At 47.1% G+C, this 19,231-nt stretch overlaps 1 long non-coding RNA gene across 1 annotated transcript; it reads left to right on the forward strand.

Moving 5' to 3' along the window:
• The first annotated feature begins 27 nt into the window (after window positions 1–27).
• LOC117804346 lies at window positions 28–16,857 on the forward strand. Its single transcript, XR_004628687.1, has 5 exons — window positions 28–391; window positions 10,158–10,204; window positions 10,718–10,793; window positions 12,670–12,782; window positions 16,578–16,857. It is a non-coding gene; the product is annotated as an uncharacterized LOC117804346 (long non-coding RNA).
• The last annotated feature ends 2,374 nt before the right edge of the window (window positions 16,858–19,231 follow it).

A 19,231-nucleotide genomic window follows, 5' to 3' on the forward strand; every position in this document is an offset into this window, starting at 1 on the left:
CGCCCTGCGCCCCCGCGCGGTCGAGGGCGGGACACCGTGGTCGGGGTCCGCCACGTGCGGCTCTCGGACCCAAATCCCAGGCGGTTTCCTGAGGCTCCACCCGGACCAGGCAGGGAGGCTGCGGTCACACCTGGGCGTCGTCCCCTCTGTCCCCTGAGACACCTCCCTTGTCCCCCACGCTGTATCCCAGTGAGGGCAGCATCCTGTCCCAAACAGCCCTGCCCAGGCCCCTCACACGGAGTCCACCCTGGCCAGAATCTTCTCGAGGCCGCACTTGCTGACTTCTCTTTGCACAGAAAACCTCCAGAATGGGATTTATTCCTGCCTGCATTGTTCTTCGTCTTTTCTCCTGGTCGTCCAGAGCCCTGCCCAGAGGACGAGCCTCCTAAAGGTCGTTTTTTTTTTTTAATTTTTTAAATTTTTTATTTTTATTATTGCCCTATAGTTAGGAGCACCTGGCCATTTTTTCTGCTGCTTAACTGATAAGGCGATACCCATTTGGTTCCTAATAGAATTGTCTCTGGCAGGCATCTATACCTACAGTCCCTATCCCAGAGCCCTCCTCTTGTAAATTTCTACCTTATAATTTAGTGGTGGAGTCTAATTGATTTCAACCTGGTGCCTGCTGTTTGGTGCATTATTAAAGATGTCTCGGTTACAATCATCTAAATAATTTAAATGTCTTCGAAATGATGCAATTATCAAGAGAAGGTGGACAGCAAAGCTTCCATGCTCTTGCCACCTGTTCGGTTCATGCTGACCTGTACCAGTTTCTCATTATTTCTCAGGAACGTTTGTTGAGCCTTAACTAACCATCAGTTTAGAACCATCCCAGTTGCCCTTCCTGAGCAGGTCTCCTGGGAAGCCCCAAACACCTGTCTGTGGATTTGAGAAGTTGATTTCTTTCTCTTCCTAATTTTGGCCAGATGTTCACCATCTGGGCCTGTGTATGGTCCCTTCCAAGTTGCTCAGCCCTCTTAGGATTTTTTGGCATGAGACAAGTAGGTGTGCTGAGACAGGTTATTCAGGGGTGTTGAGTCAGTCTGGAGCCGACCTCAGCCCAGGCTGTAAAGGAAGAGCTATTTCTTCAGCTGTGTGAGGCTTCTCCACAATAGCTTTCACAGACACTCATCCCGTCCGCAATTGCAGCAATTTTTTATGGTCTTTCCTTTTTTCTCCTTTGCAGAGCAGTGATTAGGGCTAAGCTGCTTGCTGACATTTGCTGGTCTTTAAGAATTTCTTACAGAGAGGCTGGGGGAAAAAACTACAACGTTGAAACATTCCTTTTTTCCTTAGGTTTGTAGACATTAATTGGGCCATAATGCTCAGTTGGGTAGAGAAGTTCCTTGCCATCTTTCCTCTGCCTTGGAAAACACTGCCTCTAGGAATTATATAAACAGGACCCAACATATGTTTCTGAGGGCCCAGGTCTGTGTTTCTATGATTGAGAATGACCTGGTTTTTATCACCCACTCAAACAAAATAAATAGTGACTCAGGGATGCTCTGTATTTGTCCCCTTTCGGGCGCACGAGACTTTGTATTACGGTTACTTGGAGAGTGAATGTGACAAATGGAAAATAAGCTTAGATACACCACAGGCCTGAGAGTAAATTTACTTTGGAGGTTGGCTGTTTTGTTTCTCCCTCCAAAAACCTTAATCTCTGATGGGCAAAATAATGGAAAGCAGGAGCAGTACAAATTGATAAGTTACCACACCCATCCAACCACCAGTCATGCCGGTGCAGCCGACGAAACTCAGCCACATTAACTCACGGCCTTGCGTTTTTGTTTTCTCTTTATTGGGTAAAGCCACAAAGCAATTTGTAACTTAGCTGCAAAGCCAAGACTAGCATATTTACATAATATATTTATATAGCTCTATCTACGTGTGTTATATATATGTATAGGTAATCATTTTTGAATTCTCTCAGCTATAAATAGAGAACATAAGGACAGTTACCTTCACCACCATTTGTATTCATACCCAGAATACTTGGCCTTCCAAGCACGACCACCAGGAAGCTTCCTCTGTTCAGTGGCTTGATCTAGTGCTTGTGGTGGGGGGGGCTCCCTTCTAGCATTAAATATAGGACACTCGGTTTTGAGTTTCAGATACGTGATGAATAATTGTTAGTATACGTATACTAATATTGCACGGGGCATATACATATACTAAAAAAATTCATTGTGTATCTGGAATTAAAATTTAACTGGGCACCCTGTATTTTTACTTGCTACACCTGGCAACCCCAACTGGAAACCCTTCACTGCTTCCCCCTTTTCCTGAGTAATACTCATAAGAGATGAGGTAAGCAGCCTGACCCAACCTCTTCTGTAGTTGGGCTGAATCCACACCCCTTGTCTATAATTCAGGAGGAAAAATTACCTCTAATCTTTTTATTATTCTCTTGTCATTGAGTCCAGATTGGGATTCAGTGCTTGCTTGCCATTCATAGCCTGTTCTTCCTTCTCCTCATGAGCTCTGATAACCCTGTTCAGAGGAGTTAGGGCAAAAAAATTCCTTAGCTGAAGAAAAGAAGGGAGAGTGTGCAGACACACTCAAGAATTAAATTTTCTTGATGGCATCTCCTCCTCCCTTAGCATTTCAGGGACCTGTCTTTTACATCCTTAGCCAAGATGGTCATTGCAGAAGGGTTGAGTCACCCAGAGGAAGGGCCACTCCTGCTGTGTGGAGACTGTTGCTGGGAGGCTGCAGGGCGGAACCCCTAGGCAGACTCTGGTGGGGATGGACTGGGGGTTTGCGACTCACCAGTTTTAGACTTCACCAGCCCAACAGAGCACGCATCTCCAAAAGCTCCAATTCAGAGCTTCTGCCTTTGGAACTCAGCATTCTACCTGTAATGTCATCCATCCATCATGCTGAGGGTACTGGTTTCCCCTGCTGTTTGCAACTTTAGGTCCTTGGTCCCTGTGTGTTAATCTGTCCAAATCCATCAGCTCCCAGCTGGGGTCCCCTTCAGATCTGCTTTCTTGGTCATTCAGTGATATCATAATCCTTTGGCCTTTGGCTCTGTCCACCACATCCATTTTCAGTTTTGTTTTTCTTCCTTATCTACCTTTCTGCACTCCTCCCAGGCTGTCGGGTGTAGCTGGGGAAAGTCTTGGAAAATACAAAGTGATGCTATCTGACTTCAATGGGCCCCCAGTGTTACTTGGCAATCCTATTCCATTCATCTCTTATTAACACTCTATAAATTCCCCACAGTGTCTACTCAGCTTATCTTTGAGTTTGGAGACAACATCCAGGAATGGGCACTGGCGTTTCAGCAATTTATAAGAAGGAAATGGTTTCCGTTTTAGCGGAATTAGCACTCTAAAGGGGGCTGGGGAGGGGGAGGTGCAGACAATCAGCCAGTTAGTTAATAAACAAGATAATTTCAGATGCTAAGTGCTATAAGTAAATTTAAACACAGTGATGCGAGGCGGGGCATCTCAGGGGGAGGGAGGTCACGTTAAGTTGGTTGGTTGGTTATGAAAGATCTATCTGAGGAGGTAATTTTGAGATGAATGACTGGAAGGATCCAGGTTTGCAAGACCTCAAGGAAGCACCTTCTGGTGTGAAGACGCAGAGACGAAGTTTGGTGTGCTCCAGGAACAGGGAGCGAGCCTGCGAGCGCAAAGCTGATGCAGGTTGAGTAGAGTAGGAGGAAAAGATGTTGGAGGAGCTGAGTCAGGGCGGGCTCATGGAGGGTAGAGGTCAGGAATTTAAATGTTATTCCAGCCACAGTGGGGAGCCATTGAAGGATTTTAAGCAGGGAAGTCACGTGGTTCGAGTCTGCGCCCCCCGACCCCAAGAATGACTCCAGGGGGACGGAGTTAGAGGGAGCAAGAATGGAAGCAGCCCCCCACCCCGGCCCCATTAGACAGTACACAGTGTTCCAGGAGGCGAGGCTGGTGGGCTTGCGCTGAGACAGCAGCATGGGGCAGGCAGGCCCAGGCTACTCTTTGCACTGGAGTCCACAGGAACTGCTGAGAGGTTGGGTCTGGGGGACGGAGGCGGGAAGAGAGGAATCAGAGGTTTCTCCTGCGTTTTGGTTTGAGCTGCCAGGTCGTGAGACCATGGATGCTGCTGAGGAAGCGAGGGAAGATTCTGGAGGGAGTCACAGAGAGTTCTGTTTTGGAGACTTACCACTCCCTCTTTTCGCCTCTCGCAATCAGACCCTCGTTCCCATCATTCACTAGAACTCCCTCCTCAAAGTTTCCGGTGCCTTCCTGAGCCCCGGAGGCAGTGGCATCGCTGAGTTGAGGACAGCCTGGACCTCAGGCAGCTTGCAACGATGTCACCCCTACTCACTGTATGCTCTCCCCTCCTGCTTCTCTCTCTCTCTCTCCCTCCATGTTTCTCTGCATCCATCCCCCTTCCTTCCTCCGCGATCTGGGGTCACATGTCTTTCAGCCTTATACCTCCTGACTTTCTTCATGGAGCTTTGGTTCTCACCAGAAAAAAAAAAAAATTCATCTCTGAACCATTCTCGAACTTGTCCTTCAACCTTTCTTGCATCTCTGAGCTTCCAGGAAGGGTCATTGGCCTTCAGCCTAAAAAAGATGCTTTGTGGAAATTACTTTTTGGGGAGTGGGGATCTGCTGTTGAACAGTGCTCTCAGCCTTTGTTTATCTGAAAAGGTCGTCATCTGCCTTTATTAGTATTAAAGGATTTTTTCCTCAGGGTAGAGGAATCTAGTTGGGCAATTATTTTGTTTTCCAGCACATCGTTTCCAGTAGGATTTCCCGTCTTTGAGGTGTCTGCAATTGCTGCTGCAAAGTGATGCTCTTGTTTCTTTTGGGGAAAGTCTTGGAAAATACAAAGTTGATGCTATCTGACTTCCATTAAGCATGTTAGACCCTCTCAGTGTATTCTATATGCTTTTTTTTTTTTTAAAGATTTTATTTATTTGACAGAGAGACAGCCAGCGAGAGAGGGAACACAGCAGGGGGAGTGGGAGAGGAAGAAGCAGGCTCCCAGCGGAGGAGCCCGATGTGGGGCTCGATCCCGGAACGCCGGGATCACGCCCTGAGCCGAAGGCAGACGCTTAATGACTGCGCTACCCAGGCGCCCCTATTCTATATGCTTCTTTAAAAAGATTTCATTTGTTTATTTGAGAGGCAGAGAAAGAGGGAGCGAGCACAGGGGGAGGGGCAGAAGGAGAAGGAGAAGCAGACCCCGCTGAGCAGGAAGCCCGATGCAGGGCTTGATCCCAGGACCCTGAGATGAAGGCAGCCGCTTCACTGAGCCACTCAGGCGTGCCCCCCTGCTTTTTTTAAAAAAAGAGATTTATTTGTTTGTTTGTTTGTTTGTTTCAGACAGACAGAGAGAGGAAGAGAGAGAGAGGGAGAGAGGGGAGGGAGATAAGCAGACTTTCCGCTGAATACAGAGCCTGAAGCAGGGCTTAATTCCACGACCCTGAGATTGGGACCCTGAGATCACCACCTGAGCCGAAACCAAGAGTCAGATGCCCAACCAACTAAGCCACCCAGGCATCCCTATTCTGTATGCTTTTTATTCTCTTTTGTGTCTTTCTTCTTTTTCCCTCTATGGCCTCTTTGTGGAAAGTTCCCCACGAGCAATCTTCCACTTCTCTACGATTCTCTCATTTTCCTAAATTTTTTTTCTATTACTTCACTGAGGTAGGTTTATGTGCAGTGAAATGTGCATATTTAGAGTGAACAATTTTATGAGTTTTGGCAGATATTTATGCCCGTGAATCTGTTACTGTAATTACGACGATGAACCACCAATCCCGTACTTATCATTGTAGACTAGTCTGCAGTTTCTAGAATTTTATGTATGGAACATACATCCTGCCCCACAGCTATCGTCCTTCCTAGACCGTCACTGCAGGTGACACTTCCCTTCCTCACTGTCGGCACCCTTGGTTCCTGAATACCCTATTTCCTATTTGTTTCATTCCTTGGCTTTGGTGGAGTAAATCTTCCCAGTTTTTTGAGACCTTGGTTGCCCTTATCCTACCTTTATATGTTATGGCAAGTTTGCTAGGTAGATAGTTTGCCTGGGTACACAAGTCTAGGTTGTAATGATTTTTCCTCATCACTTTGAAGGCATTGCTTTACAACCTCAGTTTCCCAATGTTGCTGGCAATAAGGCAGATTCTATTCTAATTCCTACAGTGTTGTAACTGGTTTTTTCATCTTTCTTTGGAAATATTGTTCTCGTTCCTGGTTTTCTGAAATTCCATGATGATGTACTTTGTATGGTCTTCTAAAATGTATGGTGCTATGCATTCAGGGGGTTCATTTCTGTCCATCACTTCTGGAGAAGTATATCTGATTGTTTGATGACTGAATTCCACTGAATTGGTATTCTTGGTCTGTTCTTATTGAATCTGTGTTTATTGTGATGTCAGACCTCTTGGACTGATTCCACATGCTTTTTATTTCCATTCTTTTGTCTTTTTGGTCTTTGCTGGAGATCCAGCTATAACTACCAATTCTTTTATCGATTTTTAAAAATGTTTGTCCTAATATATATATATATATCTTTTTAAGATTTTATTTATTTGAGAGAGAGTGAGAGACAGAGAGCGAGCACCAGGGTGGGGGAGTGGGAGAAGGAGAAGCAGACTCCCCACTGATCAGGGAGCCCAGCGCAGAGCTCAGTCCGAGGACTCTGGAATCATGACCTGAGCCAAAGGCAGATGCTTAACCGACTGAGCCACCCAGGTGCCCCACATCATAATGTATTTTTAAAAAAATTTCCAGAGCTCTTTCTTGTTCTTTGATTATTTTTTCTTTAAAATGGTCTCATGTAGGCAACGTGTTCTCTCACATCTTTGAGAGTGTATCTAAGTTTTATTCCACCTTCTCACTTTTTGTACTTCCTCCTAGTTATTTTTTTTCTCTTGTTTTTTTGGTCAGTCGGTGTGTGTGTGTGTGTGTGTGTACTTTTCTCAAAGCTCTGGTGATCCTTGGCTGTCTATTCATGGGAGCTCCACGTACATGTTCAAGACTACTCCTCTGGTGGGCTTCTTGGAGAGTTGTCAGTAAGGTTCCCCAGATGTCAGATCTGTAGGTCTTTTCTCTGGGGTGGACTGGTTTTCCCAGGGAGGAGTCCTACTTTCCCCGCCTGGGGTAAGTAAAAGCTCTGCGGGGAAGGGAGGAGCATTTTAGTATGATATCTAGTATGTAGTGATGCTCTGATATGGAGACTCCAGGGCCTTTCCTGTTGAGCCTCAGCAGATAATAAACCTCCGAGAGGGTGGGGGAGGGGAGTAGATGCCTGGCTGGGTAGATGGGGGAAGGATACCTGGGGTTCTAAACTATTCTGTATGTAGACTAGCAATACCCCTACCCAGCCTCCGATTCCTGAACCACTCCTGGATCCCATAGCACAAACCAGCCCACTTGTCTGTTGTCTCCCCTCACCCCACAGTCATTTTCCCGAGTGGAGAAAGCTGTAATCCAAGTCTGTTACAAAGGGCCCCTCCATTTTACATCTTCCACATTTTTGTTGAATCTTTTGTGCCATGTCGTCCCCTCTCCCATGCATTGTGTCCATATGTGTTTATATTTGTTTAATTCCTTTATTATCCTTTCATTGGGATTTCCGGAGGGAGCGAAGACAAACTCCTACATGTGTTTTGTCAGTTTTGATCCCAGTCTCTTAGTACAACATAGTGTCCATTTGTACCACTTATATTCTAGTGACAAATTTTCATCATTTACACATTTATTTCCTCTGTTAGACTGTAAGCTCCTGAGGCAAGGGCTTGAAATAGTTTGTGTTTATATTTCCAACAGCTTTGTGTGTCTGGTGTGTAATGAGAGCTTAAGGTACATGCATGTGTTTAATGTGTGCCAAAACTAAGAGTAAAAAGAGCTGGGAGCAAAAGATGATGGAAGGGGAGAAGCAGAGAGACATTTCATCCACTGATAGGCAGGGAGACAGAGCTCGGGCTGGGGGGTCAGGGATCCTAGGAGCAGAGCAGAGCCAAGAGAAACCCTAAGTCTTTCTGGATTGGGATTGATCAGCCTTCTCCCCAAACATCCGTGATCTCAGCAAGTGCACGGCTCTGTAGTTTGGTAAGCTGCTCATCTTCCTTCCCCATCTTCTTGGGAAATCCAAGGAGAGACAGGTGGAGGTGGCTTTGTCACAGAGGATGCTTGACTGGGGATCTACCTTGACCACAGAGTCAGGCCAGGTTTGAAGAAATGTCTTGTTTTAAATCAAGGTCCAACTTCAAAGAAAAACCTCTGGATGTTGTTGGGTTGGCTGGTTATTTTATTATTTAATTTTTTTTTTTTAAATTTTGAGTAGGTTCCACGCCCAATGTGGGGTTTGAACTCACAACCTTGAAATTAAAAGCTGCATGCTCTACCCACTGAGCCAGCCAGTGCCCCTATTTTATTTTGGTTTAATTTGTTTTTACATGTTTCTTTTCCCCTCAAACACTAAGAACCTTATTATCTAACAAGAGGCCCAGAGGCAGGTGGTTCCGGAAGTGACAGATCAGCTACTCAACTGTGTCATCAAGGAGGAAGGCTCTTGCCATGTTGTTCCTGGCATCTTGGGAGTTGTGTCTGTTCAGGTTGGATCCTCTTACGGTGCCTGGATGGCTGCTGTAGGTCATTAAAAAAAATACACGAGTATTTTATCTTACAAAAATAGCAGGAGTGCTTGTAGGGAGGGGGGATGAGGAGCTGTTTAATGGGGATAGGGTTTCAGTTTTGCAAGATGGAAAGGGTTCTGGAGACTGGTTACACAATGAGGTGAATGTACATAACCCTGTTGAGCTCCACACTGAAAAATGGTGAAGGTGGTCAGTTTTTTGTTGCGTGTGTTTTATCACAATTAAAAATTTTTTTTATATGTTGGGAGTCTTGGCCTCTTGACTTTGGGTGACTTTTATTTTTTTTATTTTTTATTTTTTTCAAGATTTTATTTATATATTTGACAGAGAGAGAGACAGCCAGCGAGAGAGGGAACACAAGCAGGGGAAGTGGGAGAGGAAGAAGCAGGCTCCCAGCAGAGGAGGGAGTCTGATGCGGGGCTCGATCCCAGGACTCTGGGATCATGCCCTGAGCCGAAGGCAGATGCTTAACCTGACCCACCCAGGTGCCCCTTTGGATGACTTTTAAATCCAGAGATTTTATTCCTGATCTCACTGTCATCAAGAAAGCCAAGCAGTAAGCAGAAATGTTGCCTGTCAGTCAGACATCGAAACTTCCGGAACTCAGCTGAGAGTCACTACTGCTCAGGGCCAACCTGACACATCTTGAGGGCTCCCACTGCATTTCTGAATGAGTTTTCAACGCGACGCAGGCATGAGTTCCGCTGTAGTCAGTGGCTGGCCGACGCCTTCGTTGCTCAGTGTTAAAGCTGCAGTGGCCCCTGGAAAGGCCGGAGCAGGGTTTCCAACCCAGTCTATCAATGTTTGGTGCTGGGTAAGTTTCTTGGGGGGCTGTCCCGTGCCCTGTAGCAAGCTTAGCAGCATCCTGGCCTCTCCCCACCAGATAAGCGGTATTCTCCCCCGCTGCGACCACCAAAAATGTCTCCAGCAGTCCCCTGAGGGACAGAATCACCCTGGTCGAGAACTCTGGGTTAGAGGGGAGGACACTGGTCACGAACCACAAGGACCCTCTTCTCCAACACCGGCTTCTCTTACTGCAGGCACTCGGAGAAAAAATTTCTAGCTTCTAGAATTTAATGAATTGAAAAAAATATATTTAAGCTACCATTTACGGGATATTTCTTTTGTGCCAGACACTATGCTGATTCATCTCATTGAATTCTCCGATGTAATTCTTTCTTTTTTTTAAGATTAAAAAAAGATTTTATTTATTTATTTGAGGGGGAGAGAGAGAGAGAGCACAAGCGGGGGGAGCAGTGGGCAGAGGGAGAAGCAGACTCCCCGCTGAGCAGGAAGCCTGATGCCGGGCTCAATCCCTGGACTCTGGGACCATGACCTGAGCTGAAGGCGGATGCTTCACTGACTGAGTCCCCCAGGCACCCCTTTCCAATGTAATTCTTAGTAGCTTCACTTGGCAGAGAAGGAAGCTGGGCTCAGGCAGGTGCTTGTCCCAGCCCGTGGAGCCCATAAATGGCGAAACCAGGATTCAGACGCAGGTCTGTCTCCGCTTATGACTGCCTTGATGTTTCATTGTTTTTTTCTCTTTTAGATTAATTCGTATAATGATGTTTCAGAGGACTTGGAGCCGTGTGTGTGGTAATGCCAGCTTTATCTTATACTTCCCTCGGACATGTGGTGTGAGATGATGTTATCGGGGACCTGTGAGGGCGGGGAATGTTCTGTTGCCCACTCAACAGCTCCGAGTCCAACATCAAGTGTCTGTGAGTGGGGGATAGGTACCTTCTTGCATCCCTGGCAAGACAGGTGGCTCAGGGGCCCCACATTATCCCCTTCCCAGTTGTAATCCTGCTTGAATGTCCCTTAACCAGCAGAGGGCAGACCTGTGGTCCCAATTGACAGAAGTGGGCAAAGAACATTGTTCCTGAAGGTTTGGAACGGAGGGGGAAAGGCTTAGGAAAATGGCACCTGCATCCCTTGCTTGTCCAGAGGTGGGGCTGTTTTTATATTTTTGTGGGCAGTGTATTTCATTGTCCTGTTCTTTAAAAAAAGTGCATAACCCCTTCCAGAACGATAAAGTTGAAAGACCACCTTAATTTGGTCTCCTCTTCCTGACTTACCACTATTAAGCTGATCTTGTCTGTATTACAGTCACAGGAGCAAGAACTGTCTCTACTGGGAAATACCATTAAGGAGGAGAAGGCTTCCCTCTGCATCCTCCTATTTGGTAAGTTCACACGGGCTCAGCGGGGCCATGTGTTCAGGCCCCAGCATGCTACCTTAAGAGAGGACAGGCACACTGGTCTTTTTTTAATAAAAAAGGAAATTACCCACAGAACCTTTAGCCAAAATTCTATCTGGGCTGAAACTCTGATGAATTTACCCAAATCTTCATTTTTACATGCTCACCTGCATGAAAACCGCAGGAAGGGTAAACAGAAACTTCTCCAAGTTTGTTCCGTTTCCCAGAGAAGCAGGCTTTCCCCCGCTGCCTGGCCTTTTTGGAGCTCCTCGTGTAACTAGCTACGTGCCTGGCAGAGCCATATTAATCATGATAAGCTGTTCATGCAGAGGCCTTTCCTTTCCTGTCCATGTTACCACCCGCATTTCTGTCAAGTTGAGCGTTTTCAAAATCTCTCTTGGATCCGAGTGGTAGAACATGGTATTGGGAGCATTTCCTTCCCCTTCAAACTCTGCTCTTCACTCCCAGACATGTCTGATTACGTTCAAGGTTGTTGCTAAGCCTAGTACAATGGTTGTTTGGGAAGAAATCCAAAGAATGTCACAGATTCGGTTTGTTTGATGAAGGGGAAGGCCCCCCTCTGAGCAATGAGTTTCCTCCAGAAACAGCCCACCTCTTGGATTCAGGTGCTAGCTGTGATTTTAGAGTAATTAGTTCTTTGCAAACAATAGGAAAGGACAAAAGTTTCAAGGTGTGGGATCTCCATGGCAACGATTCAAATTCCCTGCCTTGCCCAGGTTTCAGAATGGTAGGAGCTGGTCATGGCATTCCTCTGAAATTGGCCAAAGCCTCAAGACCGCAAGGTCGCCCATTCAGGGCCAAGAATCCAAATTTTTGCATCTCCCAGGCAAAATGTCCTGTTAGGTGGGTGTGGTGGGCGGAATAGTGCCCCCCCCAAAGGTGTGTCCCTGTCCTAATCCCGGTATCCTGTGAATATGACCTTACTTGGAGAAAGGGTCTTTGCAGATGTAATTAAGAATCTCATGATGGGATTATCCTGGATTTAGGGTGGGCCCTAAATCCAAAGTCCAGTATTCTTACAAGAAAACAAAGAGGGAGATTTGAGGTGTGGACACACAGGGGAGAGCCCATATGAAGACAGAGACAGAGGTTGGAACAATGTGTCTGCAAGCCAAGGTTGCCAGGGTCCACCAGAGGCTGGCAAAGGCAGGAAGGTCCTCCCCTGGAGCCTCCAGAGGGAGCATGGCTCTGCTGTGACCCAGATTGGAGACTTCTGGCTTCCAGAACCGTGAGAGAATACATTTCGGTTCTTTGAGACCTCCAGCTTGTGGTACTTTGTTACCACGGCCACGGGAAACTCGTATCTGGATGACTTCTGCTCCGCCCATCCCATGCCTTTCTGTGCTTAAGTTACAGCCAAGAGCCCTTTACCACTGACCGGAGAGCACACGTGCTGCATAAGAAAAGAAAAAGGGAAAGCAGATCTGGGGTGGAATGCGCACTGGCCAGGTCATCAGAGCACGGTCTGGGGTCTGCAGGGTCTACCTGGGCTGCAGGTGCTCATCCTGGGCACCCCGAGAGTGCCGCTGTCCCTAGCAAAAACTCCAGGTCCGGCTCCTTGCCTGTCCTGTCCTTCCGTTTGTTGCAGCCTCACTGGAAAGCTCGGATCGGTGCTGCTACTCCTCTGTCACTCCGGTCAGAATCCCCGTTCTGTGGCATCATGAATGGTTTCCATGGAAATGAAAGGTTGAGATAGAATGGTGCCAACATGCATCTGAACTTTAGAATTAAACAAGGGCTATTGTTTCTGCCAGCCGTGGGGTTTCATTCATTCTGAAGATGTCACAGGGGGGTTTGGAATGTGTGTCCCTTACTTCCTGATTTTTCTGCCACATTCCAGCCCACCTGGCTAATGAAATGTGGAGCGGCATGGGAGCACCTCGAATCTTCACGTACCTCGCTCTTCAGGCTGTCTCCTAGCTTTGCCTGTGCGTGGAAATGTCAACAAGTAAGGTGAGATTTGCTGTAAATAACCAGATGGTCCCCACAGGGTAGGCTGCAGGTGAGGCGGAAATCCTAGCAGGAGACATCACAGCCAAAACTTCACCAATCGAAACTCACCTCTGGTTTAGTGCTTCTGAACCAGCACACAGAAGGGGGAAGGCAGACCCAGGTCGATGGGCTGGCCCTCAGGACCTTGAGGACAGGGGCTGGGGGTCCACACCTGCTTCCTGCCAGTACCTGAGGCATGGCCTCCATCGTGCACAAAATTCTCCAAGGCTTGAGCCGAAGGCAGACGCTTAACCAACTGAGCCACCCAGGTGCCCCTAAATTTTATTTAATTTTATTTATTTATTTATTTATTTTTTTAAGATTTTATTTATTTATTTGACAGAGATAGAGACAGCCAGTGAGAGAGGGAACACAAGCAGGGGGAGTGGGAGAGGAAGAAGCAGGCTCATAGCAGAGGAGCCTGATGTGGGGCTCGATCCCATAACGCCGGGATCACGCCCTGAGCCAAAGGCAGACGCTTAACCGCTGTGCCGCCCAGGCGCCCCAAATTTTATTTAATTTTAATTAATATAAATTTAAACGGCCACATCTGGCTAGTGGCTACGGTATTGCACGGTGCAGACCTAGGCAGTTTCAGCCAGTCTTATAGCCCTAAGGTTCTGAGTCCCAAATTTGTCCAACTGCCTCAACCTCTGTCCTAACATCCAGACCCATATATATCCAATTTGTGGTATTTACTTGTATGTCTAACATACATATGTATGTATGTATTTCAGACTTAACATAGTCAAAACTAGCCTTCTGATCACGATATGATACCACTTTGAACGCCTTCGTGTGGCTATTAAGAAACAAACAGAAAGTAGCAGGTGTTGGCAAGGATGTGGAGAAATTGGAACACCGTGCACCTGCCGGTGGGAACATAAAAAGGTGCAGCTGCTGTGGAAAATGATAGGGTAGTTCTTCAAAAATTTAAACAGGATTACCGTGTAATTGAGGAATTCTACTCCCGGGTATATATCGCAAAGGACCGGAAGTGGGGACTCACACAGACATTTGGACACCCGTGTTCTTAGCAGCATTATGCACCATGGTTGAGAGGTGGGAGCAGCCCAAGTGTCCATCAACAGCCGAATGATAGACTAGAGGTGGTCCATGCATACATAGAATATTATTCAGCCTTAAAAAAAGAGCAGATTTTGACATGCGACCGTGGGGATGAACTTTGAAGTCCCTCCATCATTAGTGGAATAAGCCAGTCACAAAAGAACAAGTATTGTGAGAGTCCACTTATGTGAGGTTCCTAGAGTAGTCCCCTCCTAGACACAGAGCAGGACGGCAATGGGCAGGAGCTGGGGAGCAGTGGAGTGTTCAAGGAGTACGGGGTATCAGCCAGGGAAGGTTAGAAGTTCTGGAGGTAGATGGCGGTGATGGTGACACCACAAGGAATGTATTTTTTTAAAAATATTTTATTTATTTATTTGGCAGAGAAGAGAGACGGGCAGCGAGACAGGGAACACAAGCAGGGGGAGTGGGAGAGGAGAAGCAGGCTCCCAGCAGAGCAGGGAGCTTGATGTGGGGCTTGATCCCAGGACCCCAGGATCACGCCCTGAGCCGAAGGCAGATGCTTAACGACTGAGCCACCCAGGCGCCCCTACAAGGAATGTATTAAGTGCCACAGAGCTGTAGAGCTAAAGATGGTCGAAATGGTACATTTTGTCATGTAAAAAACCTGACTCTTCCGACATTTCTTTCAAACCCGTTCCTTTTCGGCAGACTTTTCATCTCACTTAATACCAACTCGATTTTTCCGTTTGTTGAAGCCCAAGACCTCTTCTCCGTCTCGCAGCCCACATTCGGCACACCTGTACATCTCAGCCCGACCTTCAAATACATGCGTTCAGAGCCTCACCGCATGTCACATCACCCAGCATGCTGGGCCACAGATCACCCCGCCACACACCTGCCCGCTGACTTCTCGCGTCACCCGGAGCCACAGCACGTCTTTGCTCTGACCCGAAGGCCCTGCGTTATCTGTCCTGCTGCGCAGGCCTCCTCCAGTTCTTCGGACACCCCAGGAATGTCCCCACCTGCCGTTCTCTCTGCCTGCAGGGCCCTTTGCCCCAGATCTGCATGGCCCGGCCCCCAGCCCCCACCTTCTTAGTCGTGCACCCCTATCTCAGTGGCCCTTCCCGGTTTACTCGGTCAAAACTTTCAGCACCCCTCCCTCCACTCCCCCCCACTTCCCCCTTCCCCCACACTTCCTGTCTTTCTTGCTTGGTTTCATCTTTTCCTCATTCACATTCATCAATAGCTAACATATTATATGTTTTATTCATCTTGTTTATTTTCAGCCTCCCCACTAATACGTATGGTGGTTAAGGCAGGGGTTTTAAACTCTCTTTCGCTCTCTGCTTCCTCCCACCCCATGCCCAGATCAGGACCCAACATACAGCTGGCACTCAATACATAGTCGTTAAATTAATGAAGGAATCCAGACGGTGAGGGAATTGCTCAGGACCCATCCCTTTCAGGGACTCTTCTTTGACTGACGTGAACACCCTAATTTCTTCAGGGTTCAGTCGACGTGAAGCACCTTCACAACCTCGGTTTACTTTTCATCTAAGTCCGTGGTTCTCAGGGCGATGTAGCCCCCTTAAGGGACAATTGTCAGGAGACATTTTTATTTTAGTTTATTTATTTTATTTTATTTTTATTTTTTTAAAAAGTAGGTTCCACGCCCAGCGCAGAACCCAACGCTTGAACTCACGACCCTGAGATCAAGACTCGGGCTGAGATCAAGAGGCGGACGCCTAACGAACTGAACCACTCACCCCAGCGCCTGTCAGCAGACATTTTTGGTTGTCACAAGGGGCAGGATGTGTGTCCCTGCACTCTAGTTGGACAGCTAGGATTCAGGACAGCTCCCCACAACAAAGGGTTATCCTAACGCAGTGTCACTTGTGCCGAGGTTGAGAGCCCTTCATTCAGCCCAATCATGTGAGGTGCTATCTAGGCTGCATGTAATGAGAGGTGAATTCCTTTCAGGCTGTTTTAGACTGAACTGTGTCCTCCAGAAAAGATACCCTGAAATCCCAAGCCTCAGTACTTCACAATGTGACCTTATCTGGAAATAGGGCCTTTACAGAGGTCATCAAGTTGAGATGGGGTCATTCGGGTGGGTCCTAATCCAGCGTGACTCCTGTCCTTATAAAGAAGGGAAATCTGGACTTGGACACGCACCCAAGGAAGACCAGGTGAAGACAGAGGGAGGGATGGCTGTGCCACTAGAGCCATGTAGCTTCAAGCCCAGGGACAGCAAGGGCTTCCGTCCACCACTAAAGCTAGAAGCCACAGGGAAGGATCCTCTCGCCTCGGGTCCTCAGGTAGAGTTCATGCCTGCCCACACCTTGGCCTCCAGACTGTGAGAGAGTAAACTTCTGTTGTTTTAAACCACCTAGTTTTTGACACTGTGTTAGGACAGCCCCAGGAAACGAATACAAGGGCAGAACCAGTGCTAAATCCAAACTTGATACTAATGGGGTTGATACCCTGTGACCATTAAATTAGTGTCTGGGAAAAATGAGAGATTTCACCAGGATGGTGGTTAGATTCTCATCTGGGAGGAGAGACAAGGATATTTAGTCTTTTGGGTATTATGAAACTCATGACCTAGAGTCGGCCAAGAGCACTCGGATAATAGATGTTCAAGCCGCCAGTTGCCAAAGCCTTTCATGGGAAAATTACCCCAGCACAAAGTGGTTTTTGCTAATATTAACTTTGGTTCTATTTCAGATCAATGGAGGCAAAAAACCAGGAGATCCCATAAATCCCGTTGAGCCTGTCACAGCTGCCAAATTATGCCTTGATAAAGCTTTTGGTGGCTAACGATATGGCCGTTCACCCGGCGTAGATGCGACTGGGAGGGGGCTTTCTGGAGAGCATCTGGCCCGCTGTGGAGACACTTGTCATAGAGCGTTATCTGAAGGCTCTTTGGCTCTAATGAAGGGTGAAGCTTTGAATGTGATTATTTCTAAACAAATAAATAATGAGGATAATTTAAAAATAAACAAAGATGGGGATTTAAAGGCTACTTATTGTCCCAGGACCAAGATTAACGGTGAGTGGCAAGTTTTCATGAGAGATAATGTCTTTTCACATATAAAAGATCCTATTGATTTCCTGTTGGTATTATTCGGAAAATGTGCAGTGCGTATCTACGGAGCAGAGACAATTTTCCATCACTTGCTTTATGGGAGGACAATGGTTATTGTATCTCTTCCCATAAAATATAATCTCTTTTCCTCCTCCAAAAAAAATCTACCTGTTCCTCTGGGGATTTCCATCTGTAATCTGGGAAAGTGAATTGATTTTTTTTTCTTTTCTTTTTCATGTGCCAGTATTTTTATATTTGGCTTCTTTACATTTTCTCATTGTTCTCTGGAGTCTGGTTTTTCTAGATTGTTATTTGAGCCCGTCTAAAAATTCCTTTAAAGTCAGTGCCATTGAAACACACACACACACACACACACACACACACACACACACACACACACACGATGGTGGATGTCAGGTTCCCTGTGACTCGCTTAGGAGGAGAGCCCCTCCCTCATCCTCCACCGGGGGCTGGTGTGAGTGCCGAGGAGGGCTTTGGAGGCAACGAGAGGTTGTCTACCATGTTGCAACAGGATAAAAAGGCAAAAAACCCTAATCACCGAAGGAAGGAAATGTTCTACCCGAGGACCGGGGTTCTCAGCATTACCTCTGGGCATTTCTTCAGGATCAATGAAGATACAAGGGCAAAGTCCTTCGTATTTATTTAAACATCGTGCTCTGAGCAGTGGCTTCCCAAGCTATTGAGCTTGGCTACGAAGAGCCTAGTAATGCAGTCCTGTCCAGATCTTACACGGGGAGGTCTGCAAACTATAGCTCCAAGCTGCAAGGCCCGTCCTTTGGCTCTGTCTTCACCTCTTTATTAACACAGACCCTGCCTCAATTCTCCTAGCCCAAACCTACCCACCCTTCCAGGTGCAATCCCTCCACAGCCCCCTGCCACGCTTTCTGCCCTCTACGCTGGTTTTTCTCTCTTCCCCGAACCCCCGTGGTAGCCTGGATGGACCGTCCCAGCCAGTACTGGATTATAACTATGTCTCATTCTCTCTGTACGTGTGCTCTTCTCCAGCACCGTCGTGGGCCTGCTCTTCATGCTTCGCTCCCCATTCTCTCCCTCCACTTTTGCGCTGTGCCTGGAGCCGACCGTTTATTTTGCACTATTGCTAGATGATTTTTTTTAAAGCCTAAAAAAAAGTATATATATATATTTATATTTGTATATATATAAATGTGTGTGTTATATTATAAATCTCAATGTTATGGGCTGAAATGTGTCCCCCCAACTTCACACGTTGAATTCCTAATCCCCAGCACCTTAGAATGTGACTGTATTTTTAGAGGGTCTTTAAAGAGGTGGTTAAGTCAAAATGAGGTCATTAGGGTGGGCCCTGATCCAACAGGACTGGGGTCCTTATAAAAAGAGGAGGTGAGACACGCACAGACGCACGGAGGGACGACCACGTGAGGACACACGGAGAAGGTGGCCAGCCATGAGCCAAGCAGAGAGGCCTCAGAAGAAATTAACCTGCCAACGCTTTGCTCTCAGACTTCCAGCTTCCAGAACGGTGAGGATGTGAATTCCTGTTGTGTAAGCCCCCAGTCTGTGGCACTTCATTACGGGAGCCTTAGGGAACTCGTCTCATCGACTAGTCACAGAGCCTAGTGACACAGGACAAAGGCCAAATTTCTTAGCTTTGTTCAAGACCTTTTATGTCCTTGTCTCACCCCAAATTCCCGATCTGTCTCCTCCTTTCCTGTCGTATCCCTTTGGACACCCTATCTGGGTGACTCCCAGGCTGCCCCTACCCCAGATTCCCTCCCATCTCTGCCCCTTGTCCTCAGTGCATTCCCTTCCCAGACAGCTCTCTCTTCTTCCCCCAAATGCAGACCCAAACCAAGGCCAACCCAAGCCCAAATCCTCCTAAAGCTTCAGCAATAATCCATTAACTAGAAAGAATCATAGAGGTTTTTTGTGGATCATGCAGTGGTTTTCAAACTGTGCTCCCCAGGATCTCCCTCAGGGGCTACCGTGTGTAGCCTGGGGGCGGGGGCAGCAACAAAAAGGGTCAGCCCCTCCTAGCCATCCACCAAGCAGGGAGCTGCCGGACTTTATTCTGTGTGATTTGTTTGCCTTTCCATGTGTTACTTAAAAATGGGTTGTGTGGTGCTGGAAAGCACCCCCAAAACTCCTATCCTGGATGGAATGATGACACAATGTCCAAAAAAGTCATACAAAGCTAATGGTCCTTACTCAGGAAACACTTAGGCTAAACAAAGCCTGTAACACTTTTATCTAGATTTCCTAGAAGTGGACTCATTGCAAGGGATAAACTCAA

The sequence above is a fragment of the Ailuropoda melanoleuca genome, chromosome 11 (genome assembly GCF_002007445.2).
Source record: "Ailuropoda melanoleuca isolate Jingjing chromosome 11, ASM200744v2, whole genome shotgun sequence".
NCBI lineage: Eukaryota > Metazoa > Chordata > Mammalia > Carnivora > Ursidae > Ailuropoda > Ailuropoda melanoleuca.